The sequence below is a fragment of the Hyaena hyaena genome, unplaced genomic scaffold, assembly GCF_003009895.1.
Source record: "Hyaena hyaena isolate Hyena2069 unplaced genomic scaffold, ASM300989v1 scaffold_138, whole genome shotgun sequence".
Lineage (NCBI taxonomy): Eukaryota > Metazoa > Chordata > Mammalia > Carnivora > Hyaenidae > Hyaena > Hyaena hyaena.
The window spans coordinates 2989-30942 of NW_024080770.1; the positions used below are offsets into that span (position 1 = coordinate 2989).

The following is a 27954-nucleotide window of genomic DNA, read 5'->3' on the forward strand; positions in this document are numbered from 1 at the left end:
CCAGCGGAGTTGGCGAGCCAGAAAAACATGACAAATCTCCACTAAAGTGTCTATCAGTTGGAGATCGCTCATACATAATGGCACATCCATGCATTAGAATACTAGGCAGTTCTTGGGGCGCCTGGGTGGCGTCCTTGGTTAGCGTCCGACTTTGGCTCAGGTCATGATCTCATGGTTCGGTTCGTGGGTTCAAGCCCCGTGTCAGGCTCTGTGCTGACAGCCATCTCAGAGCCTGGAGCCTGTTTCAGATTCTGTGTCTCCCTCTCTCTCTGACCCTCCCCTGCTCACTCTGTCTCTGTCTCTGTCTCTCTCTCTCTCAGAAAAAAAAATACTAGGCAGTTCTTGAATAGAGTAAGGTAGTTTAAAAAATAATAATGTGGGAGAATCTTCAGGATATAATTAATATGCATCATTTTATTATTTTTTAAAATTTTTTAATGTTTTATTTATTTTTGAGAGAGATAGAGACAGCGTGAGCAGGGGAGGGTCAGAGAGAAAGGGAGACACAGAATCCGAAGCAGGTTCCAGGCAATGAGCTAACTGTCAGCACAGAGCCTGACGCGGGGCTTGAGCCCACGAACCGAGAGATCATGACCTGAGCCGAAATTGGACGCTTAACCGACTGAGCTACGCAGGTGCCCCTTATCATTTGTATTTTAAAAGGAGCTGTATGTATTTATGTATTTGTCCATGTATACAAAAGTCTGGAAGGGTACACAAGAAACTAGTAACAATGATTGCTTCTAAAGAAGGGAAAAAGGAGACTAGGATGGAGGGGGAACTTATTGGTCTGAATTCTATATATGCCATATGCATATATAATCTATTCAAAAACTTTTTTTTATGTTTATTTTTGAAAGAGAGAGTGTGCACGTGCACGTGCATGAGTGGGGGAGGGGCAGAGAGAGAAGGAGACAGAGAATCTTAAGCCGGCCTTGCTGTCAGCACAAAGCCCCATGTGGGGCTTGAATCTACAAACCATGAAATCATGACTGGACAGAAGTCAGGGCTGGACACTTAACCAACTGAGCCACCCAGGCACCCCTCAAAATTCTAAAAAGGAAAAATGTTTGCCACATACCCAAACTGTGGCCATCAAACATTTGATAAATATTATTAATTTTAGAACGTTTGGAAGTAAAACCAACCAATAGTGGGTATTATTAAAAGTGGGGTGCCTGGGGGTGCCTGGTTGGCTCAGTCGGTTGAGCGCCCGACTTCGGCTCAGGTCATGATCTCACGGTTCGCGGGCTTGAGCCCCGCGCCGGGACAGCCAGCTCAGAGCCTAGAGCCTGTTTCAGATTCTGTGTCTCCCTCTCTCTCTGACCCTCCCCTGCTCACGCTCTCTCTCTCTCTCTCTATCTCAAAAATAAATAAAAAACATTTTAAAAATCTTTTTAAAAAAGGGGGGTGCCTGGGTGGCTCAGTTGGTTAAGGATCCAGCTCTTGATTTCAGCTCAGATCATGGTCTCACAAATTTGTGAGATCGTAAGGCTCAGGGCTGATCGGAGCCTACGTGGGATTCTCTCTCCCTCCTCTGCCCCTCCCCCACTTGCATTAGCAAGGCACAGTCTCTCTCTCAAAACAAACTTCGAAAAAGTGATAGCCAGATGCCACTTATGCCTCAACTTCTTCTGGGCTAAAGGTTACCTATCTTATACCCACAATTGTGAAACAGCGTCCACCTGTCCCATAAAATTGGCCTGCCTGGCTAGCAGTCCCCATGCAGCCAGTTCCGATCTCTGATGCTGTCAGTGACATTGAGGACACAGAGAACTCTTAACAATTATTCCATCCTAAGAAGCAAAAAATAGCCTCCTGTCCACCTCCAAAGTCTGTAGGAGGGTTTCTGTATTCTTTTGTGAGAAGCTGAGAAAGATCCATGCGATACTAACAGGCCAATAGACGATATAACAATGTAATTTTGCTTCTCTGGACAGGAGATTGGGCCTATTAACCACAGCCATTTTAACACCTACTGAGTGAGACTCAAAATACCTACTGCTGAATCATTTAGGAGGCATCCAGCAGCATAAACAGAGCACCCAATTAAAAGAGGCTTAAACAGTGAAGACATTCATTTTTTCACATAACAAGAAATCTGGCCGAGGGAATTCCAGAGCTGCCTCATTCAGAAGTTCAACAATGGCAGATTCTGGCTCAGTCTCCCTGATTCCCTCATGACTTTTTCTTCATGGTGACAGAGTGACGGTTGCTGTTCCCAGCACCATATCCTCACGTGAGCTTATTGAAGGCACGAAGCATGAAGAACTTTCTGCATTGCTTACTCTTGTACTTTCTCTCTCTTGCTTGCAGGCTGCCTCTCCTGTTCTTAATCAGGGAGGAAAATCATTCCCAGAACCCCCAGAAGATTTCTTCCCCAGATGCAATTGGTCTGAAGTGTGTTATATGCCCACCTCCAAACCAATCACTAGCAAGGGGAAAAGGAATTATCATGTTTGTCTTCACCCATCACAGTTCATCCTCAGAAGGAGGTGGTGAAATAGGGTTGCATATTCCTTGTATGTGTAAAATTCAGTTTTAACTGGATGTGTTTATAATTTTCTCTGAGATTCTGGCAATGCTGCTAGGTGACACCTTCCTCATTCCTGAGTCTGTTGCCAGACCATACTTAACAAAATCAGCGTTTCATTAGCAAGAATAAGACAGTAGTGCCTAAAAGTGGTAATCAACCATCTGTCTCTTTGCTTTACAAGATTTACTTTAACTTCTGTTCAAGAAAGTCCTGGCTCCTTTCCACTCTTTGCCCCTCCCTGTTTGACAATAGCTGTGTCCCTGAGACATGATGGTGAAAGCCCAACTAAATGACTTTGACTATGTTGGGTGCCCGGCCACCAAGGCTGCTTTTAACTCTGGCAAAGTAAATATTGTCTCTATCAATAACAGCTTCATTGACCTCAACTACATGATCTACTTGGTCCAGTATGATTCTACCCATGGAAAGTTCAATGGCACAGTCCAGGCTGAGAAAGAGAAACTTGTCATTGATGGAAAGCCTATCTCAGTCTTCCTGGAGTGAGATCTCACTAACATCGAGTGGAGTGAGGTTGGTGCTGAATTTATTGTAGAGCCCACTGGCATCTTCACTACCCTGAAGAAGGCTGGGGCTCACTTGAAGGGTGGAGCCAAAATGGTCATCATGTCTGCCTCTTCTGTTGATGCCCCCATGTCTGTGATGGGCATGAACCAAGAAACAGAAGTATAATAACTTTCTCAAGATTGTCAGCAATGCCTCTTGCACCACTAACTGCTTGAGATCCTGGCCAAGGTCATCCATAACAACTTTGGCATTGTGGAGGAAATCGTGACCACAGTACATGCCATTACTGCCACGCAGAAAACCATAGATGGCCCCTCTGAGAAGCTATGTCATGGCCAAGAAGATGGCCAGAACATCAACCCTGCTTCTACTAGTATTGCCAAGGATGTGAGCAAGATCATCCCTGAGCTAAATGGGAAACTCACTGGTGTGACTTCCTGTATCCTCACCCACAATGTATCAGTCATGGGCTTGATCTACCATTTGAAGAAAGCTGCCAAATATGACAACATCAAGAAGATGGTGAAGCAGGCATCAAAGGGCCCTCTCAAGTGCATCCTGGGCTACACTAAGGACCAAATTCCTGCAGATTTAACAGTGACACCCACTCTTCCACTTTTTTTTAAATGTGGTTTTCAAATTTTTTTAATGTTTATTTATTTTTGAAAGAGAGAGAGAGATTGAGCATAAGTGAAGGAGGGGCAGAGAGAGAGGGAGACATAGAATCTGAAGCAGGCTGCAGGCTCTGAGCCGTTAGTACAGAGCCCAATGTGGGGCCTGAACTCACAAATGGTGAGATCATGACCTGAGCCCAAGTGGGATATTTAACCGACTGAGTCACCCAGGTGCCCCTCCCACTCTTGCACTTTTGATGCTGGGGCTGGCATTGCCCTCAATGACTATTTTGTCAAGTTTATTTCCTTTGATGAAAATTAATCTGTATATAGCAATTGGGTGATGGACCTTATGGTCCACCTGGACTCCAAGGAATAAGAACCATTGGAACACCAGCCCCAGGGAGAGCAAGAGAGAGGCCCTCAGCTGCTGGGGTGTCCTTGCCCTACATGGGTCTCTCGACCTACTGAAATGTCTCTCTTGCCCTCAACACAGTTTCCATCCCAAACCCCCTGAAGAAGGGGAGGCATTTAGGGAGCCCTACCTTGTCATTTACCACAAAGTACACTATACACCCTCACACATAAAAAAGAAAGTCCGGATTTTCATGGCCCAGCATTTCCACGTAAACACAAAAGTATTGTTTCATGGCCCAGTATTTATTTCCACATAAACTCAGTTCTGACTGTCGGTCTGTCTGTCTCTCTTTCTGTGTATTGGTGGTGTGCTGGAGTGAGATACGAGATCATAGTTTTATAGTATTACAGAATAAAATCTAAATCTTTAGGGTCAGCTGGCAAAGATGAACAGTGACAGAGTAAGATGTGTGTAGAGCATGTTACAACCTGCAATTTACATCTGGGGCATCCAGAGTTCTAAAAGCCACTACCTAGTGTGCTTTAGTTTTGCTGTGGGACATCTAAAGCAGAGGGAGGCAACAGCCCAGCTGCTTCCTGAGAACTCGGAGTTTTCTGCCTTTGAGTATTACTGCCTTTACAAGGACTACTTGGGACTGACGATCACAGTGGCATAGAAATGAGAGAGAATGGGACTGCTTCCTTTGGGAGTTGGGACTATTTCAACACAACTTTTACGCATTTATGGGAGGGGATGATTATGACATAAGTAATGAAAAGGCATTTCTGGGTCCTGATTTGAGTGTGATTCCCGGGATGTTACTCATAGGCATACACAGACCTACATCTTCTTTGCTGAGTCACCAGCTTACCTCTGTTAGGGGGCTGCCCCAGATCCCACAGGCCCATAGAAAACTGTCGGTTTGTCAGACTCTCATGAACTCTGGCACATAGCCTAGGCAGCTGTTGGAAATTCTGGCTGACAGACCGGAAATCGTGAGGCAACTCTTTTTAGCGTGTCCCCTGTGGGAGACAAAAATCAAATGGCTGACATGGATATACTTACTGGGATCATATCTGCTAAACTCCTATATTTTCTGAGGTTGGCTAGTGGTAAACTTTATACATATTCATGAGAAAATGGTATCCATTTCCTAAGCTGTATTTATGTTATAGACTTGATTAAAGAAGATCTGTGTCAGTTAACAGGAAAGATTGAATATGCATTTATCTGTTCCCTCCCAAATCCCCACTATAATAGCAGCAAAGAGAAAAAAAGCCCATAAACCCATAGGGCTAAAGAGGAGAGGAGAGGACCAGAGTTAAGAAATGTTAACACAGGGCTTCCTGGGTGGCTCAGTCGGTTTAGCATCTGACTCTTGATCTCAGCTCAGGTCATGATCTCACTGTTCCTGAGCTCAAGCTCCACATTAGGCTCTCCATTGATGGCCTGGAGCTTGCTTGGGATTCTGTTTCTCCTCTCTGCCCCTCCCCTGCTTGTGCACATTCTCTCTCTCTCTCTCTCTCAATCTCTCTCTCTCTCAAAATAAATAAATAAATAAATTATTAAAAGAAAAAAAGAAATGTCAACATAATTCTGGAAAATGAAAGCTGATGGAGGAGTCATATAACTGATTTAGGAGAATGGAGAAGCTTAAGCCTAAGGGTGCTCATGGGAGGGGTGGTGCAGGTAGAGGTGCAGAGTGGAGGGCACACCAATAAAGAGAAAGCTAATTGGCCCAGAAGAATACAGCAAAGGGTCAGGAACTGAAGGTACAGTGTATCTCTGGCAACCACTGATTGGTTCTTGTCCTCACACTTTTGCCTTTCCAGGATGTTACATAAATGGAATCATACAGTATATAAATTTTTTCTAAGTTTTAAAACATTTATTGAGGCTCCTGGGTGGCTCAGTTGGTTAAGCATCTGGCTTTGGCTCAGGTCATGATCTCATGGTTAGTGGGTTTGAGCCCCCCATTGGGCTCTGTGCTGACAGCTAGTTCAGAGCTTGGAGCCTGTCTTCGGGTTCTGTGTCTCCCTCTCTCTCTGACCCTCCCCTGCTCATGCTGTCTCTATCTCTCTCTCAAAAATAAATAAAACATTAAAAAATTAAAAATAAATAAAACATTTAAAAATTTCTTAAAAACCCATTTGTTTGTTTTTGAGAGACAGATTGAGACTGAGTGCAAGTGGGGGAGGGGCAGAAAGAGGAAGGACACAGAATCTGAAGCAGGCTCCAGGCTCTGAGCTGTCAGCACAAAGCCCACCACGGGGCTTAAACCCACTGACCACAAGATCATAATCTGAGCCAAAGTTGGATACTTAATCAACTGAACCATCAGGTGCTCCTGTAAGTGTTTGAATCTGGCTTCTTTCATGTAGCATAATGCATTTGATGCATTATTGTAATATCAATGCCATTTTCCTAATGGCTAACTAGTGATCCATTTTATAGGTGTGCCACAATGTTTTGGACTGTTTCCAGGCTTTGGTGATTACAAACAATGCTACTGTCAACATTTGTGTAGTGGTTTTCAGTTATTCTGTAAATATAGGCTTTTATTTCACCTGGGCAAATAACACGGGGTGAGATCTCCAGGTTCTGTGATATGTGTATGTTTAAGTTTGTAAGAAACTTTCAAACTGTGGTGAACTATTGTACACCCACGTCAGCAATGTATGAGAGTTTGGGTTTCTCCACATTCTTGGCAACACTCTGTATTGTCATGTGTGTTTTGTTTCTTTATTTTTTTTTAAATTTTAGCCATTCTAACAGATATGTGGTGGCATCTTAGTGTGTGTGTGTGTGTGTGTGTGAGTGTGTGTTTAAGCATAGAATTCGATGGTTTTTAGTATATTCTCAAAGTTGTGCAACCACTACCACTATCTTATTCTAGAACATTTCCATCAGTCCCTGCCTGGACTGAATTGACCCACAAATTCATGTTGAAGTCCTCCTTCTCAATTTGAAGGTATTTGGAGCTGAGATCTTTGGGGGGTAATTAGAGATAGATGAGGTTATGAGGGTGAGGTCCCCCTGATGGGGTTCGTGCACTTATAAGAAGAGGTAGAGACGACTCTCTCTCCATATGCACACACTAAGAACCTCAAAATAAACCTACTTTGCCCACACCTGGATCTTAGACTTCCCAGCCTCTAGAAGCATGAAAAATAAGTTTCGGCTGTTTAGGCCTCTCAGTCTACAGTATTTTGTTACGACAGCTGTAGTTGATTAAGATAACCAACAAGAGAAGCCCTGCACCTACTAATCCCCTCTATACCCATCCTCTGACGATACTTAATCTATGTTTTGTCTCTATGGATTCGCCTCTGCTGGACAGTCATATAAATGGGATCATATCATGCAGGATGTGGCCTTTCGTGTCTGGCTTCATTCACCAAGCATAATGCTTTCAGGGTTTATGCATATTGTAGTGTGCATCATAGTTCATTCCTTCTTACGGCTGCATGATATCCCCTTGTGTGGAAATACATTTGTTCATCCATTCATCACTCGAATATTTAGGTTATTTCTACATACTGGCTAGTATGAATCAGGCTACTATGAATATTCATGTGCAAGTTTTTGTGTGAACGTGTTTTCAGTTCTCTGGGGCGTACAACTAGGAGTAGCATTGCAGGATCACATGGTAATTCTATGTTTAAGTTTTTGAAGAACTGCCAAACTGTTTTCCACAGCAACTGTGCCATTTTACATTCCCATCAGTGCCTTATTGGAGTTCCAGTGTTTTCACATCCTCGTCAACACTTGTTATTGTCTGTATTTTTTATTATCGCCACTTCAGTGGGTATGAAGTGCTATACTATTATGATTTTTTTAAATATTTATTATTTTTTGTGTGGGAGAGCAGGAGTCGGGGAGGAACAGACAGAGGGGGACAGAGGATCCAAAGCGGGCTCTGTGCTGACAGGCTGACAGCAGAAACTCAAACTCACAAACCTCAAGATCAAGACCTGAGCTGAAGTTGGAGGTTGAACTTATGGAGCCACCCAGATGCCCTTACCATTATGATTTGGATTTGCAGTATCCCAATGATGAATGATTTTGAGCATTTTTCAGTGTACTTATTTGCCATCCATATAGCTTCTTTTGTGAAGTGTCAGTTCAAATCTTTGTGCTTCTAAAAAAACAGTTAATTCCAATATAGTTCACATATAGTGTTATGTTAGGTTCAGATGTAGACTATAGTGATTCAACAATTCTATGCATTACTCGTGCTCATAATAAGTGTATTCTTTTTTAAAATGTTTTTTATTTATTTCTGAGAGAGAGAGAGACAGCATGAGCGGGGAAGGGTCAGAGAGAGAGAGAGAGGGAGACACAGAATCTGAAACAGGCTCCAGGTTCTGAGGTAGCTGTCAGCACAGAGCCCGACGCGGGGCTCAAACCCATGAACTGTGAGATCATGACCTGAGCTGAAGTTGGACGCTTAACCGACTGAGCCACCCAGGCGCCCCATCATAAGTGAATTCTTAATTCCCTTTACCTATTTTACCATCCTCCCCTCTGGTAACAGTCAATTTGTTCTCCATAATTAAAACTCTGTTTTGGGGTTTCTTTCCTTTTTTCTTTATTCATTTGCTTTTCTTTCTTGTATTCCACATTTGAGTGAAATCATATGGGATTTGTCTTTCTCTGATTGATTTCACTTAGCATTATACTCTCTAGCTCCATCCATGTTGTCACAAATGGCGAGATTTCATTATTTTTTTATGGCTAAGTAACATTTCATTGTATGTCTATGCCACATCTTCTTAACTCATTTATCTGTGGGTGGACTTTTGCACTGCTTCCATAATACAACTATTGTAAATAATGCTGCAATAAACATAGGGGTGCATATATTTTATGAATTAGTGTTTTCATAATTCTTTGAGTAAATACCCATTTGTGATGTTGAGCATCTTTTCCTGTGTCTGTTGATTATTTGTATGTCTTCTTTACAGAAATATCTGTTCGTGTCTTCTGCCTATTTTTAATTGATTTGTTTGTGTGTGTTATGACTTGTATAAGTTCCTTATGTATTTTAGATACTAACTTTTTATTGGATATTTCATTTGAAAATATCTTTTCCTGCTCACCAGGTTGTCTTTTAGTTTTGTTGATTGTTTCCTTGTGCAGAAGCTTTTTATTTTTATTTTTTTCCAAGAAAGAGAGCAGAGGAGGAGGGCAGAGGGAGAGAAAGAGAATCTTAAGCAGGCTCCACACTCAGCACCAAACCCAATGTGGGGACTCGACCCCATGACCCTGGGATCATGACCCGAGCCAAAATCATTGTTGGGTGCTCAACCAACTGAGCCACCCAGGCACCCCAGAAGCTTTTTATTTTGATGTAGTCCCAATGGTTTATTTTTGCTTTTGTTTCTCTTGTATCAGGAGACATATCTAGAAAAATATTGCTATTGCCAATGTCAAAGAAATTACTGTCTGTACTCTCTTCTAAAATTTTTATAGTTCCAAATTTTTGCCCATTTAAAAAATTGATTTTCTTATAATTGCATTCTGAGAGTTCCTTATGTATGCTGGATGCAAGTCCTTTGTCTATGTGATTTTTTAATTTTTTCTTCCCATCTCCGAATTATCTTTTCATTCTCTCTCTTATTAAAAAATATTTATTTCTGGGAGAGGAATAAAGCGAGAGGGGCAGAGGATCTGAAGTGGGCTCTGCACTGAGAGGGTGATGGCAGTGAGCCTGATATGGGGCTCAAACTCACAAACTGTGAGATCATGACCTGAGCTGAACTCAGACACTCAACCAACTGAGCCACTCAGGCACCCCTGAATTGTCTTTTCATTCTCTTAAGAGTATTCTTCACAGGGGCACCTGGGTGGCTCAGTCAATTAAGCATCCAACTCTTGATTTAAGCTTATGTCATAATTCCAGGATCATGGGATTGAGCCCCACATCAGGCTCTACATTAGGCATGGAGCCTGCCTAAAATCCTCTCTGTCCGTCTCTCTCTCTCTCTCTCTCTGCCCCCTACCCTCACTCATGCCTTGCCTTCAGTCGCTCTCTCTCTCTCTCTCTCTCTCTCAAATACAAAAATAAGAGAAAAAAAGTCAAATAATTTGGAACCTTATATTAAAAAAAGAGTATTCTTCACAGAGTTAGTTTTAAGTCTTGATGAAATCCCATCTATCAAGTTTTTTTTCTATAGTGTCTTTGGTGTCATTTCTTAGAACTCTTTGCCTAAGTCCAGGTTACAAAGATCACCTACTGTGTTTTCTTTTAAAGTTTTTATACTTTTAGATTTCATATTTAAATTTCTGATCCATTTTGAGTTAAATTTGTATAAAATGTGAAGTATGGATGGTGGCTTATTTTGCTTTGCAAACGGATGTCAAGTTATTCCACCACAATTTGTTCAAAAGATAACCATTTCTCCATTGAATTGCCTTTGCACTTCTGTCAAAAATCAATTGTGTGGGTCTATTTTTGGATTCTGTGTCCTGTTTCATTGACCCATGTGCCTATCCTTTAACTTAATACCACACTGGTTCTGGTTCTGATATTAAGGTAATTGCATTTGGACTGAAAGTTTGTTGCCCTCAAAATGCATATGTTGAAATACTAACCCTCAATGTGGTGGTATTAGGAGGTAGGGACTTTGGGGGGTAATTAAGTCATGAAGGTGAAGACTTCTTGAATGATATTAGGGCCCTTAAATCCCAAAGAGCTCTCTTGCACTCTTTCTACCATATGAGGACAGAATGAGAAGATGGCAGTCTATAGCCCAGAAGAAGGCCTTCACCAGAATTCTAACCATGCTGACACCTTGATCTTGGACTTACTGCCTCAAAAACTGTGAGAAGTAAATTTCTGTTCTTTACAAGCCACCCAGTTTTTGCTATTTCATTACAGCAGCCTGACCTGAGGTAGAAATAATGGTCTCATAAATGGCTTGGGATGTGCTTCCTTCTCTTCTATTTTCTGGAAGAGATTATGTTGAATTGGTATTATTTCTTACTTAAATATTTGGTAGAATTTGCTAGTAAAACCACCTGAGGCTGGAGTTTTCTTTATTGGAAGGCTTTCCACAGTGAATTCAATTTCTTTGATAGATGTGGGACTATTTAGCTTATCTGTTTCTTCTTGAACAGGTTTTGGTAATTTGTATCTTTTAACAAATCAGTCCATTTCATCTAAGTCATCGAATTTATAGGCATTGAGGGTTTGTTTGTTTTTATTTATTTATTTTGTAGTATTCTCTGATACACTAATGTCTGTAGGATGTGTAGGGTCTGTAGTGATATTTCTCTTTTTATTTCTATATGGATAGTTTGTGTCTTCTTTTTTCAGTCTGGCTAGAGGTTCATCAATGTTATTATTCTTCCCAAAGAACTAGCTTTTAATTTTATTGATTTTCCTCTGTTGTCTTCTTGTTTTCAACTGTATTGATTTCTGCTCTTATCTTTATTTTCTTTTGATTACTTTCAGTTAAACTTGCTCTTTTTTTAAAGTTTATTTATTTGTTTTTGAGAGAGACAGAGACAGCATGAGTGGGGGAGGGACAGAGAGAGAGGAGAGAGAGAGAGAGAAATCCCAAGCAGACTCTGCACTGCCAGGGCAGAACCTGACGCAGGGCTCCCAATCATGAAGCCATGAGATCATGACCTGAACCAAAACCAAGAGTCAGATGCTCAACTGACTGAACCACCCAGGTTCCCCGAATTTGCTCTTATTTTTAATTTTTAAAAAAATTCTTAAAGTGGGAGCTTAGATGATTTTAGATCATTTTTTCTTTCTTTTTTTTTTTAACTTTTTATTTATTTCTGAGAGAGAGAGAGAGAGAGAGAGAGCATGAGCAGGGGAGGGTCAGAGAGAGGGAGACACAGAATCTGAAACAGACTCCGGGCTCTGAGCTAGCTGTCAGCACAGAGCCGGACACGGGACTCGAACCCACGAACCATGAGATCATGACCTGAGCTAAAGATAGACACTCAACTGACTGAGCCACCCAGGCGCCCCTAGATCATTTTTTCTAATAAAAGTTTTCATGCTATAAATTTCCCTCTAAGCACGGCTTTATCTGCATTTCACAAGTTTAAAAATTTTTTAAAATGTTTTTATTTATTTTTGAGAGAGAAAGAGAGTGCACAAGTGGGGAGGGGGCAGACAGGGGGATAGGGGATCTGAAATGGGTTCGGCATTGACAGCAAAGAGCCCAATGCAGCACTTGAACCCACGAACTGCAAGATCATGACCTCAGCCAAAGTTGGATGCTCAACCAACTGAGCCACCCAGGCCATTTCACAAGTTTTAATATGTTGTATTTTCATTTTAATTTAATTCAAATATTTCCTCTAATTTCACTGAAGAGTTTTTCCTTGAAACACAGGTTATTTAGAAGTTATCCGATTATTAGGAAATTATCCAGATATTTTTCTGTTATTGTTTTTCATCAAATTCTGTTGAGTTCATAAAATATACTTTGTGTGATTTTAATTTTTAATAATTTGTAAAGATTTATTTTATGGCCTAGAATATGGTCTCCCTTATCGGAGTGAAAGTTTCATGTGCACTTGAAAAGAAAGACTTCTTACTGTTGTTGTGTGGATTGTTCTATAAAATGTCAATTCCATCGAGTTGGTTAACAGGGTTGTTCAGAGCTTCTTTGTGCTTCCTGGTTTTCTGTCCACTTGTTCCATCCGTTACACAGAGAGAATTGTGGAAATCCTATAAATGAGGATTTGTCAGTTTCTCCTTTGGGTTCCATCAGTTTTTTAATTCACGTGTTTTAAAACTTTGTTATTAGGTGAATACACATTTAGGATTATTATTTCTTCCTTGTCAATTGGCCCTTTCATCACTATAAAATGTCTCTCTTGGGGTGGCTCAGTCAGTTGAGTATCTATCTGACTCTTGATTTCAGCTCAGGTCATGATTCCAGGGTCTTGGGATCATGGGATCAAGCTCCACACTAAGTGTGAAGCCTGCTTAAGATTCTCAGTCTCTCTCCCTCCACCACTCTCTCCCACTCATGTGGTTTCTCTCTCTCTCTCAAAAAAAAAAAAAAAAGTCCCTCTTTATCTCTGGTAATTTCGTTGTTCCAAAGTCTATTTTGTCTGATACTAACAAAACCACTGTAGCTTTCTTTTTTTTTTTTTTCCTTTTTTTTATTGTGGTAAAACACATATAACCTAAGCATACCATCTTAATCATTTTTTAAACAACTCTTTAAACATTTATTCATTTTTGAGACACAGAGACAGAGCATGAGTGGAGGAGGGGCAGAGAGAGAGGGAGACATAGAATCGGAAGCAGGCTCCAGGCTCCAAGCTACAACACAGAGGCTGATGCAGGGCTTGATCTCATGGACTGGGAGATCATGACCTGAGCTGAAGTCAGACACTTAACCGACTGAGCCACCCAGGTCCCCCTCATCTTGACCATTTTTAAGTGTACAGTTTAGTGATACTAAGTACACTTAAGTACACTCATATTGTTGAGCAATCATCACTACCATCCATCTCCAGGATTCTCTTCATCTTGTAAAACTGAAACTATAGACCCATTAATCAATTACTCCCAATTCTCCTGCTCCATCCAGCCCCTGGCAACCACCAGTCTATTTTCTGTCCTTATGATTTTGACTACTCTAAGTACCTCATGTAAGTAGAACCACACATATTTGTCTTTTTGTGTCCAGCTTCTTTCATTAAGTTTAATGTCTTCAAGTTTCAACCATGTTGTAGCATATTGCAAAATTTCCTTGCAATAATGTTCCATTGCATGCATATACCACATTTTGCTTATCAATTCATTTGTCAGTGGACACTCAAGTTGCTTCCATGTTTTATCTTTAAAACAATTTTTGTTCAATAAAAACTAAAAAAAAAAAAATGTCCACTCTATTTGTCCCACCCCCTGCTCCTTGCCTCTTGCAATCACCAATCTGTTCTCTGTATCTATGAGTTTGATTTTTTTGTTTGTTTGTTTATTTAGATTCCACATATTAGGGAAATCATATGATATTTGTCTTTTTAAATCAATTGATTGTGTGGTTTCTCTTGCCAGGTCAGAGCATATTTTGAATGATGGATAGTATGCCAAGTTCTGATATCGTAAGTGTTCAGTGAAGGTATTTCACTTGATTGTCCATTTCCTGCTCTGCCTTAGGTTATTCATAACCACCATGTTCACACATTTCATATGAATAAGCTCATTCATATTTTATGTGGCCAGGAGGATTCCCATGAACTGAACGTTTGGGAAATGTGTTGTAACATCCTGTTCAAAGACTGCCAAGAAGCCATTGCACCACATTATTTTTGCACTTTAGATACCCTTAAACCACCCTTTTGATATAAAAAAGTTCTCTGCCAGTTAGTCTTCTCGGAAATAAGCCAGGATACAGACACACATACAAAATATTTTTGGAGTCATTGCCATAGGGTACATTTCAAAACTTCTGGATACTTTAAAAAAAACCAACAGGGGTGCCTGGGTGGCTTAGTCGGTTAAGCAACCAACTTTCACTTAGGTCATGATCTCACGGTTCGTGGGTTCAGGCCCCGCGTCGGGCTCTGTGCTGGCTGCCAGCTCAGAGCCTGGAGCCTATTTCAGAGTCTGTATCTCCCTCTCTCTCTGACCCTCCCCTGCTCACGCTGTCTCTCTCTTTCTCCTAGAAATAAATAAAAATATTTTTAATAAATAAATAATAAATAAATAAATAAAATAAAAAAACCCAACAGTATTCTGTTTTTATCACATATAATGATTTGTCTTTTAGGAAACTCTTTGGACCATAGTTCTTTGTTTTTTTCTTAAAAGGCATACACTTAAAAGCCTTACTCTCAACTTATTCCTCATCCACTCCTGTTCCCATTGCAACAAGTAACCACTTTTCAGTGTGTGTGTGTGTATGTGTGTGTGTGTGTACCCTCATGCAAATAAAAATGGAAATCATAAATGCTCTGGGACCATAATATACAGGCTGGTTTGTTCTTTTCTTTTTATCCATTTAAAAATCCATCTCAGAGATCTTTTCATATTAATTTCACAGCAGTATATGAGATCTGTTTTCCCACAGGCTATGTTGTCAAACTTGAATTTTTATCAGATATTTGGTGTGATTTTCATCTTTATGTCCCTTTATTATTAATGAGTTTTCCTATATTTTTGTATCTTTGTTGTTTGTTGTTGTTGTTAAGTAGGCTCCATGGCCAGTGTGGGGCTTGAACTCATGACCCTGAGATCAAGAGTCACATGCTCTACTAAGTGAGGCAGCCAGGTGCCCCTATGTCTTTGTATCATAAAGGGTATTTATATAACTTTCCTGAGATCTGTCTGTTCATATTCTTTCTCCAATTTTCTATTTGGTTGTGGACTCTTTCTAATGCTAGAATTGGGTTAAATTGTAGGACACCTAGTCGGTGTTGGAAGAGTTGCTTGTTGTTGTAGGGGAAAACCTTCATACATTTGTGACCAGAAGTGTCAGAAGTGAAGTATTCTCTGTAAGGGAGACACACAAGACAAAAGCACATAGCAGAAAAGAACTGGGTTTTCCCCTACATTGGAAGGGAAAGACTAAGTTTTTTCCATTACAACTGTTGTCCATTTTCTCACTTGCCTTCTGACTTTGCTTAGAGTGGTTTTTGCCTTGTTAATTTTCTCATGCTGTGGTAGGGTCCCCTCCCTAAGGAGAGGGGAAAAAAGAGAAAAGAAAAAAAAAACTTCAAGGTAATGTGGCTATGCACCTACGTGACAACATCCCTCATGACCTTATAAACAGAGACTACTTAAACAAACTACATGTTTGTGTGTGTTACCATGTATGGAAGACAAAACAATAAAAAATGTATTTTAAAAACTATGCCACGGGGACGTTTGGGGCTCAGTTCTTTGGGTATGAACCCAACTGAGTGGTGCTGGCAAGAATAAAGTTGCTTGCTGGAAAGAAAAGCCTCGGTGTCATGACTCTCTGTGTGAGAATCCTGCTACATTACTTGAGGGCTCGTCCGGGATTCAGAGACGGTGCATTTTCACCTCCTTTGCCACTGGGATACAAACCTCACAGCTCCGGAGAAGAAGCGCCCTTGCCTGGTACCAGCGGACTGCTTGATCTGCAGCAGACTAACCCTCCCAGCACACTAGAGTGAGGACCCTGTGTGCACCAACGGAACCCATGAGGCCCAGGAACCACCTCAGGGAGCGCCACTGGTCAGACTGCTAAGAACCCGGGGTTTGTTTTGGCAAACTTGTCCCTAAGAGGCAGAAGAGGGGCCTGATTACCTCCCAAAGTTGCCATAGTTGTTCCACAAGGGACGAGGAACAAAGCTGCAACTCTAAGGTGCTCGGTGCTGAGCAGTGGGTTGGAGTTGCTGTGTGACTATGTGTGGGGACTTATCTCATGTTCATTTCCTGGGTCAATGACTATGATAATTAGAGCCAACTGTCTCTGGTTATTCTACCTCAGAACGGGGACTTTTTTTAAAAATTCAATTCAATTTACTTTTTTTCTTAGTTTATTGTCAACTATTTGACATCCCAACAACTGCCCTCCCCCCATGGCCATCACCCCTCTTCCCCTCTCCCCCTCCCCCATCAGCCCTCAGTTTGTTCTCAGCATTCAAAAGCCTTTCATGGTTTGCCTCCCTCCCTCTCCCCAGTGATTTTTCCCCTTCTTCTCCCTCATGGTCCTTTGTTAGCTTCCTCCTAATCCACCTGTATGTGCAAACATATGGTATCTGTCCTTCTCTGCCTGACTTATTTTGCTCAGCATAACACCCTCTAGTTCCATCCATGCAGAACGGGGACTTTAAGGAATATTCCCAAGCAGCTGCCAAAACTCCTTTTGTTTCAGGGAAATTCCCTGTCTTCTCCGGACTGACATGGACTGCATAATTCCACTAGTGGAAAACAAAACAAAAAAAAACAAATCTGGAGACTGGTCCTCTGTCTGAGATGACAAGATTTAAAACTGGAAATTTTCTCTCTGCCTTCTGCTGGCACCTCTTCTCTGCTGCTTTCCCTTCCCCCCTCCTTTTCTGCACCACCTGGGGGGAGGACTGCAGAACTGACTCCTCAATGACTTGCACCATCAGCTCCTCCTCCCACCCTAGATGTCAAGGTGCAAAGACCACCGACTTGATATTTCCCCACCAACGTTCCAGGTAAAAATTAACCATGGGGAACAAATAGTCTTAGTGGATCCAAGTAAAATGTATTCAGTGTTTAAGCTAATTTAAGTTTGTTGGTTTGATATGGACAATGTTTATCAACATTAAAATTAAAAAAAAAAAACAACTCTTTTATTCTACCTAGATTTGCTGAAGGTCAAATAAACTCATGTTATCTCTGTTCCAATTTGTTAATAAAAGGATGACTTAAAGTAATGGTAAACTTTGTCTCATAGTTTTCATGGGTAGTTGTTAAGATGGCTTTCAAAGTCTTTGGTAACTAAAACGTTAAAGTTTTGCTTGCATGATAGATTGAGATTAAATTCATTGGATATCTAATGAAATAAGAGGCTAAAGCACTAATTACGAGATGTAGATCTGTGCTTTTGACTTGTAAAAAAACTAAGAATATTTGGTTCTGTGGGAAAATATACTTTGTGCTTAATGAATTCATAAGTTTGCCATCTAAAAAAAAATTCTGATGTAACATAGAATTCACAACGGTTACTACTTAGTTTTCACTGGAGACTAAGGTTTCTAAGCATTAAAATTCTTCTAAATGTAGTTAAAATAAAACTGATAAAAGAAAAGCAACTCTGTATGTAGAAAAGTAGGGGATATTAAAAAAATATAAGAAATAAAAATATATTTTTGTTGAAGGTAAAAGAAAGTAATTTTGTCCTAAATGAGACTAGTTATTTGGAGAGAAATGGCTTGGGACAAAATCTAAATGTAAAAAATATTGTAGAAGGTTTGTGAAGGAAAATCTTAAAAAAAAAATTTTTTTTTTATGTGTGGTCAGGAAGGACTTAAGTCAAAATAAATGGATTTTAAAAGTACACAGGGGTAGGGGCGCCAGGGTGGCTCAGTCGGTTAAGCGTCCGACTTCAGGTCATGATCTCAAAGTTCCTGGGTTCGAGCCCCGCGTCAGGCTCTGTGCTGACAGCCAGCTCAGAGCCTGGATCCTGTTTTTTTTTTTTTTTAAGTACACAGGGTTAAGATTAAAATTCCTTCTTCTTTGATCCAAAGGCTTGGGAAATGATGGCAATACCCTTGGTGCCGGCCTCCAAATCCTCCACATTTGTGTTGTTCCTGTTTAGCAGAGGAATGGATGCCTATGCCATATGAGGGATGGGTGATATATGAAGGGCTTTTACTAAGATACATAGGAACCATCTTACTAAACTTAGCCCATTGTATGCCGAAAATGGATAACCACGGGGCTAAAACATATTTAGTGGACATTGTTGAAAAAGGCAGGGGAATAGACCTTGACTTTGGCCCCGTAAGCCCATCCTTCAACGGCCAATGATCAATATATAAGTTACTGTTGGGCCAAAATAAAATTAGTGCATCCTACAACAGCCAGGGAAGTCTTGCCTCATCACAGTCCATACCCCCAGAGTCCTGCAGGTGGGAAACAGAGGGGTAAGAAAAAGCAAGACCAGGTAAGTTCTTGGAGGTAGGGTCAGGCCTGGGCAAGAACGACTACTCCCAGCACCTCACAAGACTGACAGGGCTTTTAGCTGCCAATTGCATAGCCAGCCAAAACGCGGGGCCAGGAGATGAGGTTTCTCCTGGCCAACTATAAGAAATTGAGATAAGGGATAACTTTCTTCCTTTTTTCCAATAGATGGGTAATTCCCCAACCAAGGCCGTTACTACTTTGGAATGGATTATGATTCATTTTCTTTTGCACACAGGCTTGGCCCCAATAAAATTGGAAGAGCGAACCTGGCCTCCAGACGACTATCAATGACAATACCACCTACGGATTGGACTTGTTTTGCAAATGTGAAGGGAAATGGGGAGAATTCCCCTATGTTCATTGTTTTGGGGCCTTAAAAAAAATCAAGGTATATGTAAGAAATGTAAGGTGAACTCTAATTTAATGCCAACCCTTTCTCAGGTCCATCAGGAGGGGAAACAATTAAGGGCCCCTTACCTGTATCCAAAACAGACCTAAAGAAGGAGGAAGGGAAGTCTTCCACCTCAACCTCCTCCTCCTCAGGTCCTCAATCTATACAAAAAAAGTACAGTTCGGCTCCCTGCTACCCAGCTTATCCAGGACCTTATCCAGACCCTCCCTGTAATGTAACAGGCATGTTTCCCTTACAAGAATCTAGAACACCAGAAGAAAAAACCTTTACATTATAAGGTTTATAAAAGCTTTTTAAGATAAAAGGAGATCTAGGTAAATTTTCTGATCGGATAAGTATATAAAGGCTTTTCAAAATATTACATATCTTTTTGAGTTGACCTGGAAAGAAATAGTGCTTTTGTTATATCAGACTCTTAATGAGACAGATGTTTAAAAAATTTTTAAGAAAATCTAAGATGTAGCCCTTAAATTATGCTAAATTAGCCACTCTTTTACAAACACAAAATGAAAGCACAATGGTCTTCCTGGAGAGGTTGAGGGAGGCTCTCATTAAATATATGGTTATCTCCCCTGACATCCCTAAGGCTGAGATGATTTTAAAAGACAAATTTGTCACTCAGTCAGCTCTAGATATTCAGAGAAAATGCAAAAATTGGCTGTTGACCTTGAAAGGACCCTGGAGGGGCTCTTACAAGCTACCAATTGGGTAGATCACAACCAAGATCAAGAGAAGAATAAGAATTAAAAACAAACAAACAGGGGAGCCTGGGTGGCTCAGTCAGTTAAGCATCCGACTTCGACTTCGGCTCAGGTCACCATCTCACTGTTCATGGGTCGAGCCCCACGTCGGGCTCTGTGCAGACAGCTAGCTGATAGCCTGGAGCCTGCTTCAGATTCTGTGTCTCCCTCTCTCTCTGACCCTCCCCTGCTCGCGCTGTCTCTCCTCTTTCAGAAATACATAAAAACATTAAAAAAAGAAAGAAAGAAAGAAAGAAAACATTAAAAGAAAAAAACCAGAAAAGGAAGCTTAAAAAAAAAAAATCTGAGGCCTTTGCTGTGGCCTTTGTACTATGTCAGATGGGACTTCCTGAGGTCCTGGCCCCAAGTGCCATTCATATGGCTGTTCAGAGCACTAAAATGAGAATGTCCTCAGAGGAGACAACCAAAATGAAAACCCCATAAGCCACGCCCCTTATGTGGAGACAATCACTGGAGATCTGAATGCCCTCTGGCCGCTATCTGTGAGGACTCAGATAACCAACCAATGTTCCTGGGGGGGGGGATGCTGGGGCTTTTCCTGGCGGCTCCCCTAAACCAACTGTCTATCAGAAACCCAGTACCTCGGGTAACTCTAAATATAGAAGGAAAACTGGTTGATTTCCTTCTTAACACCAGAGCTCCCTTTTCTTTCTTTCCTCTCCAGGTGAACTCTCCAAACACAGCGTGACGATTAGAGGCATCTTCGAAACACTTCTAACTACACTTTTCTCTCAGCCCCTGGGATATTTATGGAGAAACCTGATTTTTTTTTTCCTCATTCTTTCCTGCTAGAAAGAGACATTATAACTAAATTAGAGACTCTGGTGCTACTAACTCCAGGACAGATAAAGAATTATGTGAGTTTTTGGAAATTACTGGATATTGTAGGCTGTAGATACCAGGGTTCAGGAAAATAGTTTGCCTGCTCTATTAATTATTAAAGGAAACTCAATCCCACCTACTCTCCCCCCAAAAATAAATTTGGGTCTGGCTCCTAGACACTGTCTCCAGCCCTTGGAGTGGTTACCAACAGAGCAGGGCAGTTACTATTACGAAGTTCACGGAACTAAAAGATCATTAAAACACAGCTTCAGGCCTTTCATTTAAGGAGGGACAAAACTTATCAAATGGCCCAAAGGATGTTTACTGAAAAAAATTTTTCAAGGACAGTTCTGCAATTAGTATCAGCCTGTGCTGTATGTCTTAGAAACAATCCTTTCAGCCACAAACTTGCTCTCCCAGACAATTAAGGAACTGGAGGCCATCCAGAAAAGACTGACAATTAGGTTTCATTTATACGCCAAGGTCAAAAAAATTCCAACGTCTGTTGGTATGGGTTAATACTTTTACTAACTGGGTAAAGGCCTTCCCCCACAAGACAGAAAAGACACTTTGGCTTACTGAAACATTTACAAATTAATAATGGTAAATGGCTGCCTTGAGTCTTTCTCTAGTAGAACTCCTGGCTCTTGGAAAAGTTTCACACCATAAAAATAAAGCAAACTGTCTGCTTATAGTAAGCGAAACTCTAAATAACACCTCACGAGCATTAGATGCTTTGAAAATTTTTTCTTTAACCTACGTTAGGGCCAAACTCTTGAAAATGGAGCCACCAGTAATTGCTTACTGCTCCTGCTCCTCCATTGCCTGGGTTATGAGAGATTTCCTGACATATGTTGTTTACGAAGTCAGGATCTCTCCTAGGTTATGTGACAGGTTTGGAAACTATAGACATTATCTTGGGGCGCCTGGGTGGCTTAGTCGGTTAAGCGTCCGGCTTTCGCTTAAGTCATGATCTCGCGGTTCGTGGGTTCGAGCCCCGCGTCGGGCTCTGTGCTGACTGCCAGCTCAGAGCCTGGAGCCTGTTTCAGAGTCTGTGACTCCCTCTCTCTCTGACCCTCCCCTGCTCATGCTGTCTCTCTCTCTCTCCTAGAAATAAAATAAAAAAAAATTAAAAAAAAAAAAGACACTATCTTAAGATGCCATCGTGTTGGTCAGTATAATCTTTACTTCGTGTTTTTCTCTTTATGGATGCTAATGTTTATGCCACCTCATGCCTGCCAGCCTTCCTATAAAACAATACTGTGGGCCACTCGACCGACCCTTGGGAAGACTCTAACTGCTGTACCCCTACACTGTCCCTTATCAGCTTGAAGAAGCCAGGACGGTCATCGTCCCTGTTCCCTAACAGCAGTTACAGGCCCTGTTCCAGGGAAGAAAGAAATAGGGAAAGGGTTAACATCAGGCAGGGAGAGATAAGGGACCTTCAGGGAGGCAGACTGCAGCTGCAGGTGGGAGGCTAAAGACACAGATGAGCTTCTCCCCTTATAAAGTCCTTTATGGGAACCCTTCTCCCATTATCAAGGGCATAAGGGGGGATTTAAATGAGATAAACAGTCTAACCCTAAGACAACAGATACAGGCCGTTGGCTTTATCCTAACCACCTAACACCACTGGGTCAGGGAACGATTACCTGTGAATCTGACCACAGACGCTCACCCCTTTAAACCAGGAGATGCAACATGGATAAAGGAGTGAAATGTCCAACCCCTAAAGCCCCTCTGGAGGCGCCTGTTCAACTGTCAGTTTGTCCACCCCTACTGCAGTAAAGGTAGCCCAAGTGGGTCCCTGGATTCACTACAGCAGAGTAAAGTCGGTATCTCCAAACTGGGAGTGCATTCCTGATCCATCAATGCAGCCGTGCAAGCTGACCATAGGGAAGAAGCAATCTGCATCTCCAGAGGCTCAGGAAGACCACAGCCCTGCTTTAGTCACTCTGGAAGCTGACTAATCTACGCACCGCAGAAGCTTGAGGAATCGGTGGTCTGATGAAACAAAAGACTGTCCTTATTTTTTATGTTTCCTTACTGTGATGCATTGTCACGCCTTGTTTCTGACTCTTACTGTGATTCTTGCTCTACTCTTTGCCATAGGATTGGCCGAGGCCACCCTAGCCGGCTGGAAATGTGGTGAGAGGTTTCTGCTAACATTCACCTTCCTTTTGTGGAGAGGATGCTTCGTTGGTACCAACATGGGGAAACAATGGCTATAAGAGACTAGAAAATTAGATCCCCACAAACCTTATAGTAAAACAAAATACCCCAGTCCTACTACCAGGGTTTGGCTTCTCAAAAGCTCAATTACTGGGCAAAACTGCCTTGCTTAGTAGGGAAAAGTTCATCGTCGTCTCTGTTAAAAACTTAACATACGTAGGCCAAAGATTCTGTAACTCAACTGCCCGAAAAACCCAATGATGGGGGACCCCAGGTCACCTTGAGATGGATCCCCACCCCTTGTCTAACTTCTCTCATCTCCAAGAGGCCTGAGACAATGTCAACGCAGCCTCAAATGGTGGGTCCCAGGTGGACTATACTAGATATATAAAAAGGACAGCCTATATGGTATTTCCCTCAGTCTGGTCAAGGTCATGTGTGCTGGAAACTATTCGTCCGTCTTTCTTCCTGCTCCCCCTTGCCAGAGGGAAACATTTGGGAGTCCAAGTGTATGGGGACAGGGAGACTCAAAGGAAGCAGCGTGCCTTAAAAACTGGCAATTGAAGAAGATGATAAGCAGCCTCCCAAGCATATAATCCAATATTATGGCTCTGCCACCTGGGCAGAGGATGGGTCCTGGGGCTACCGTATTCCCATTTACACGCTAAACCACGTAATTAAACTGCAAGCAGTTGTAAAAATTATGACCAATGAAACTGCCAGAGCTCTTAACTTACTAGTTGGGCAGCAAACCAAAGTGCACAATACTGTCTATCAAAATTGCTTAGATTTACCTTAGATTACCTGCTTGCTTCTGAAAAAGGTGTTTGTGGAAAATTTAACCTGAGCAACTGCTGCCTACAGATAGATGATGAGGGAAAGTCATAGAGGAGATCACAGATAGAATGAGAAAGGTTGCTCATGTCCCAGTCCAGACTGGGCCGGCTGGAACCCTGGGGAGTTATTTGGAGGATGGTTTTCAACTCTTGAGGGGCGGGGGTTCATGCGAATTATCCACCTAATTTTGGGAGCCTGCTTAACCTTTCTCTGCTTAGCTCCCTTGGTTGTATGGTCTGTCTCCAATCTCATTGGGGCCATGATTTAAAAAGGAGAGGGGCCCCTGGGTGACTCAGTCAGTTAAGCGTCTGACTTTGGCTCAGGTAATGATCTCACAATTTGTGGGCTCAAGCCCCGAGTTCGGCTCTGTGCTGACAGCTCAGAGCCTGGAGCCTGCTTGCTTCAGATTCTGTGTCTTCCTCTCTCTCTGCCCCTCCTCAACTCATGCTGTCTCTCTCTCTCTCTCACTTTTTAAAAAATAAATAAGCATTGAAAAAAAATTTTTAATAAATAAAAAAATAAAATAAAAAAGGATGACCACTCATGTAATAATGTTATAAAAATATAAACCTCTAAACCAAGATGCTTTTGACCCAAAATACAGGGATCTGAGCATCAAAAGGGGGAGTGTGGTAGGGTCCCCTCCTTAAGGAGAGAAAAAAAACAGGGTACACAAAACAAAGCAAGAAAACTTCAAGGTAACCTGGCTGGCTATGTGCCTATGTGACAACATCCCTCATGACCTTGTAAACTGAAACTACTTAATCATAATTCATGTTTGTTTGTGTTACCATATATGGGAGACAAAACAATAAAAAATGTATTTAAAAAATTATGCCACGGACGTTCGGGGCTCAGTTTTTTGGGTAGAAGCCCAACTGAGCAGTGCCGGCAGGAATAAAGTTGCTTCCTGGAAAGAAAGGCCTCAGTGTCACGACTCTCTGTGCAAGAATCCTATCCTAAAACAGTGCTATTTTGAAACAGAACAGAGGAGGGGCCGGGAAGAAGACAGAGAGAACAGTTGATTAGGGAACCCAGAGAAGAAAAGTGTCTCAAGAAAGACAAAGTTGGGGGGCACCTGGGTGGCTCAGTTGGTTAAGTGTCCAATTTCAGCTTCAGGTTGTGATCTCACGGTTCATGAGTTTGAGCCTCCCTCGCATCAGGCCCCACGCTGACATTGTGGAGCTTGTTTGGGATTCTTTGTCTCCCTCCTTCTTTCTATCCCCCTCCCCCCTCAATAAATAAATATACTTAAAAAAAAGGTAAGAAGGACAGAGTTGCACACCTGGCTAGTTCAGCCCATACAGCATGTGACTCTTGATCTCAAGGTCCTGAGTTCAGACCCCACATTGGGCATGGAGTCTACTTAAAAAAACAAAAAGAATAAAAAAAGAGGACAGATTGTCAAACAGGTCAAATAGTGCTTAAAACAAAACACTAACATGAGGCCATAGAAATGAACATTGGATTTGGCAAAAAGGAGGCCATCAGTGACCTTACCAGTGCAGCAGTTTTATTTATTTTTACGTTTATGTATTTTAACATTTATTCATGTTTGAGAGAAAGAGACAGAGCACAAGTGGGGGAAGGGCAGAGAGAGAGAGGGAGACACGGAATCTGAAGCAGACTCCAGGCTCTGAAGATGTCAGCACAGACCCCCACACAGGGCTTGAACCCACAGACCGGGAGATCATGACCTGAGCTGAAGTCGGAGGCTCAACTGACTGAGCCACTCAACTGACTGAGCAGTTTTAGACATAAACAGGAGATATATGTTAGAGTGAGCAAATGAGGAAAGACAACTGACAGTATTTTTTTAAAGGTTTGCTATGCAGTAAAACCGGGAAGTGTGGTCCTAGTGAGGTGGGGCTATGAGGTTAAAAGAAATTTTTTTAATGGAAGATATTAGAGAGCATTTGTATGCTGATATTAAATGAGAGAAATGACCCAGGGGTGGAAAAAGCTAAGGACTCAGAGGGAGGCGGAGGGAATATTTTTAGAAGTGAGGTCCTCCTAAGGGCAGGAGGGGGTGGGACCTTGGTCCACAGAGAAGGCAGGCTTTGTCTGTTGTGAGCGTGGGCACACAGCTGGGAAGCCAGTAGGTGTGGTTGGTGGTATGGTGATGGAATGTTTCCTGCATGATGGTTCTTGTTTTCTCCATGAAGCATGTGGTGAAGGTAAGCTGGGAGGTCTGAGTAGAGAAAGGGGTTGGGAAATAAATGTGTTAGAATGTGGAAAGAAAACACACTGGGGAAAGTTGCCACACAGTGTTGAGTGCCCGTTTCAGATTCATGGTGAGAATTTCAAGGGAGGCCACTGACTACATTGTGTGTTCATCTCCAGCAGTGTTCAGGCAAGGACTGGAGTAGAAAATAGTACAGGATCAGGATATTGCCAAGCAAAAACAGAGGAAGGAGGCAAGGGATAGAGATATTTGCAAGGGAGCAATTACAATAACGCACATAGGATCTGAGATGAGTACAGAGGAAGTGAGGATGTGAGGGCAAATGGTTAGTATGAGTCATAGGTTTCAGTACGATTGAAGAAATGCTGGCCTGCATGCACTAGCCTGAACGAGATGGAGGGTAGGAGATAAGGATCAAAATATCAAGTCACAAGTCTTGAAATAGAGATTTTGGAGATGGTGCAGTTACTGGTGACGAAATGGTAAAGAACATGACCGTACGAATAGGAGGTTGAAGCTAAGCAATGCGAAATTGCATTTGAGGAGGTGAGGAGCCGAGACCCCCAAGGATGATTGATGCCATGGGGCAGAGCCAAAACATTGGCACAATTTTGAATTTATGCATTAGAAAAATCTTATAAGAATATTCTGGCTTAAAGTGTAAATTAAAAAAAGGGTTTTTTGAAGAACGGCTTGTATTCTGCCTTATTTAGGCACAAATTTAAATGGTGTGAACTATGCAGGTGAGGTAAGAAATTACATACCATGAGGGATTTCCGTGGGGAGGATAGGAGGTCTGGTTTTATAACGATCCACAATGGTTGGTTCAGCCCGCTGGGAGAAGCACACTGAAAAATCATGGCCCATCAAGCAAGGTCTTCACTCATGTTTTGCTTACAAATTGCATAACCTCCTTGTCCCTTTGCTGGGCAAGCTCTGCACACATGTTTACCATCTGGTTAAAGAATCAGCCCTTACAATGACGTTATTAAACACACACATACACAATGGTGCCCATAGCAACAGCAGGCAGGGCACCTGCGGAGTTTGATGTTCTCAAATTCAGTTTCCTCAACAACTTATCTGAGGAGGGGCATGAAGACTTTAGGAAAGATGCCATTTTCCCGTGCACATGCATGCACAAGGACCAAAACGTCCAGAGGCGCCTAGGTGGCTCAGTCGGTTAAGTGTGGGACTTCAACTCAGGTCATGGTCTCACAGTTCCTGAGTTTGAGCCCCATGTCCAGCTCTGTGCTGACAGCTCAGAGCCTGGAGCCTGCTTCAGATTCTGTGTGTCTCTCTCTTCTGCCCCTCCCCTGCTGGTGCTCTCTCCCTCCCTCTCTCTCTCTCTCTCTCTCAAAAATAAACATTATATAAAAAAAAAAAAAAGTCGAGCCAGAGGGTTCATGAGGATCGGGGGACCCTAATTGTCCTCCTGGCATGCAGTCACAGTAGTAGACACCCAAGATGCTCTGTTCTCTTTTTTTTTTTTTTTCAAATGTTTTTATTTATTTCTGAGAGGGAGAGAGAGAGAGAAACAGCATGAGCAGGGGAGGGTCAGAGAGAGAGGCACAGACTCCAAAGCAGCTCCAGGCTCTGAGCTAGCTGTCAGCACAGAGCCCAACATGGGGCTTGAACCCACGAAACTTGAGATCATGACCTGAGCTGAAGTCGGATGCTTAACTGACTGAGCCACCCAGGTGCCCCGCAAGATGCTCTGTTCTCTTTGGCTCTAGCTGATTTCTGTATCGGTGTCAGGACGTCACGGACAACCGACTGCGGCTATGAGGATCTGTGAAACTTGGGGCAGCCCTCAGATTCCATGTTTAAATTGGGAGCGATGTTCAATGCCTTCCTGGTCAGGAGGCAGGGTAGATTCCGAAAGAATCTAACCTTGGCTGTCCTATCAGTCAGGGTGCAGTCAGGAGCACAGAAACCAGTCAACAGAGAAAATTTATTATAAGGACAGCAAACGCCAAAGGGAAATGCCAAGAAAACACAGAGGCGGCCACGGAAGGAAACCCCTGGAAGCGCAGCGGTTAACAAAGGGCTAAGAGTTCAAAGTTTACTGGAACCCGGAAGCTTAGAGGAGCCTGGGGGAGGTGGAACTCGGACCTCGGA

The 27954-nt window shown here is 42.2% G+C and overlaps 1 protein-coding gene and 1 pseudogene across 1 annotated transcript in view; both read left to right on the forward strand.

Annotated features, from left to right (window-relative positions):
* The first annotated feature begins 2806 nt into the window (after positions 1-2806).
* LOC120235792 lies at positions 2807-4054 on the forward strand (annotated as a pseudogene).
* Positions 4055-25742: 21688 nt separating this feature from the next.
* The window catches only part of PRR30 (proline rich 30), a 33233-nt gene continuing 31021 nt past the window's right edge, over positions 25743-27954 (forward strand). The window contains exon 1 of the mRNA XM_039238301.1: positions 25743-25825. The gene's annotated coding sequence lies outside the window, so the exon portion shown is untranslated. The remainder of the gene's footprint in view (positions 25826-27954) is intronic.